Source organism: Chrysochloris asiatica, unplaced genomic scaffold (genome assembly GCF_000296735.1).
Source record: "Chrysochloris asiatica unplaced genomic scaffold, ChrAsi1.0 scaffold00043, whole genome shotgun sequence".
NCBI lineage: Eukaryota > Metazoa > Chordata > Mammalia > Afrosoricida > Chrysochloridae > Chrysochloris > Chrysochloris asiatica.
Window position 1 is genome coordinate 8,265,218 of NW_006408561.1, and position 2,947 is coordinate 8,268,164.

Sequence of the window (2,947 nt, forward strand, 5' to 3'; positions counted from 1 at the left end):
AATTACTGGCTATTGGAATGCAAAGGTTGGACACAAAGAGGAAGAGTCAGTAGTTGGAAAATATGCCCTTGGTGATATAAATGATATCCCATTATATTTTACAGAATTTTGTAAAATGAATGACTCCTTTATTGCAAATACCTTTTTTAAACACAACTATACACGTGGGTCTCATCATATGGAACACACAGAAATCAAATTGATTACATCTGTGGAAAGAAATAGTGGAAAAGCTCTATATCATCAGCCAAAAAAAGACAAAGAGCAGACTGTGGTACAGACCATCAATTGCTTGTATAGAAATTCAGGCTTAAGTTGAAGAAAATTAAACCAAATCTATAAGAACCAAAATATGACCGTGAATATATTCCATCTGAATTTAGAGATTATCTGAAGAATAGATTTGATGCATTAGACACTAAAGAAAAAAGACCAGAAGAGCTGTGGGATGACATCAAGAACATCATACAGAAAAAAACCCAAACTGTCCTTACGAAAACAAGGAAGAAGGAAACAAACAAAATGTCAGAAAAGACTCCAGAACTTACTCTTGAGTATGAAGATAAATGCTAAAACAAATGGAAAAAATGAGGTGGTACAAGAGCTGAACAGAAAATTTCAAAGGTCAGCTGGAGAAGACAAACTCAAATATTATAATAATATATGCAAAGATCTAGCATTAGAAAATCAAAGTGAAGGAAATACTTAGTATTTCCAAAGCTCAGGGAACTGAAGAAAAATTTTAAGCCTCCCCTTGCGGAATTGAATTAGTCTATGGGCAAGATATTGAATGATATAGGAAACAGCAAAAGGAGGTGGAAGGCAAGAAATACAAGCTATAACATGAGTAGATACATACACACCAATGTTCATAGCAGCACTATTCACAACATCAAAAAGATGGAGACAGCCTAATTGCCCATCAGTGGAAGAATGCATAAACAGCGCCTCTTTGGCAGCTGGTCACATGGTGAGGGTGGGGTTAAAGGGACCTCTCTACCTTGCGTCCAGTGTCTATGGCCAGGCTCTCAGTGTCCTGCTGCTTGGGACTGAGCTAGGGTGTATGGCGCCTCAGGACCTAATTTCACGACTGCAATAATGGGCCGCCTCATTAGCTCCTGGTCTGGAGTGAGGGTCTTTCCTGATCCAAGTCACTCCTCTCCTCGATATGAGCCAGTAGCTGAGATTGGTGTAGGTGCCTATGGGATGGTGTACAAGGCTCGCGATCCCTACAGTGGACACTTTGTAGCCTTCAAGAGCAAGAGTGTGAGAGTCCCCAATATAGAAGGTACTGGAGGGGGTCTTCCTGTCAGCACAGTTCGTTAGGTGGCCGTACTGAGGCAGCTGGAGGCTTTTGAGCATCCCAGTGTTGTCTGACTGATGGACGTCTGTGCCACGACCCGAACTGACCGGGAAACCAAAGTGACCCTGGTGTTTGAATATGTGGAGCAAGATTTACAGACCTATCTAGACAAAGCACCCCCCACTAGGTTTGCCAGTGGAGACTACCAAGGATCTAATGCTCCTGTTTCTAAGAGGCCTTGATTTCCTGCTTACCAGTTGCATTGTTCACAGAGACCTGAAGCCAGAGAACATTCTGGTGACAAGTGGTGGGACAGTCAAGCTGGCTGACTTTGGTCTGGCCAGAATCTACCCAGATGGCACTTATACCTGTAATTGTTAAACTCTGATAGCTTGCTCCTGAAGTTCTTCTGCAATCTACATATGCAACACCTGTGGACATGTGGAGGGTTGGTTGTATTTTTGCAGAGATGTTTAGTTCGAAAACCACTCTTCTGTGGAAACTCTGAAGCTGACCAGTGAGGCAAGATTTTTGACCTGATCTGGCTGCCCCAAGAGGATGACTGGCCTTTTCCCTGGCAGAGGGCCCCATTCATTGCAGTCCATGGTGCCTGAGCTAGAGGAATCTGGAGCACAGCTGCGCTGGAAATGCTAACTTTTAACCTACACAAGAGACACTTTCGGGCCCGGCAACACTCTTATCTACAAAAACAAGATGGAAATCTGGAGTGAGCAGTGGAGTAGCTGAAACAAGACCAGGAGGAGGAAGAGAAGCTGTCCTTTCCTTTGGACACTTGAGTGGAGAAACCCCCTACCCACTGATTAGACACTCTTTATCTTAGCCTCTGCTTTCATCTCCAAAGCGATACCCCTCCCCAACTTTTTACAGAGACTATTTTACTGCCTTAAAGATCTCTCTCTCCCACACCCTTTTTTTGAGCATATTCTTCTTCTGTCTCCTATTTCCCTACACCAAGAGTTGTGTCCTGTCTTACCCTCTTCTCTGTCCTTGATAATTGGGTTCCCTTTTTTTATACAGGAAAAAAAAAAAAGAGTGCATAAACAAACTTTGGCACATACACACAATAGAATATCATACGACCTTGAAGAATAACAAGGATGCTGCAAGCAACCAGACAGTATGGAAGAACTTTGAGTATACTATGCTGAGTGAAATTAGTCAGTCACAAAAGGGCAAATATTGCATAAGACTATTATTGTTAAAGTTTATGAAAAGATACACATACTAAAATGGGAAGAAAAAATATCTTTGTTGGTTATAGGGGTTGGGGGAAAAGGGGCGGTAGAGCATGGGGTAGGGGTAGACATATAACTCAGGTATTGGGGAGGGCAATTCACAAGAATGGGAGAGAGAATGAAGAACAAGGTAGATAGGGGAACACTGAAGCAGGTTTGCATGGGCTAAATGGGACAGAGGTAAATAGTGATGCATGTTTAACATTGAAACACCAGGGCTCTGTGATACAGGGATAGAGGCATAGTCTGAATGGGTCAAAGAGGAGAAATAATGTTAAGATGCTTGACTGTCTTATGAATATTTGTTTCCCTTGCCTATTATTGAAAAATAGACATGAGTGGAATAGGAAGGAATATCGGGAAACATGATTACAGAAAACTTGTAAAC

At 42.1% G+C, this 2,947-nt stretch overlaps 1 pseudogene; it reads left to right on the forward strand.

The window, feature by feature from the left end:
• Positions 1–1,098: 1,098 nt before the first annotated feature.
• On the forward strand, positions 1,099–2,034 carry LOC102826615 (annotated as a pseudogene).
• The last annotated feature ends 913 nt before the right edge of the window (positions 2,035–2,947 follow it).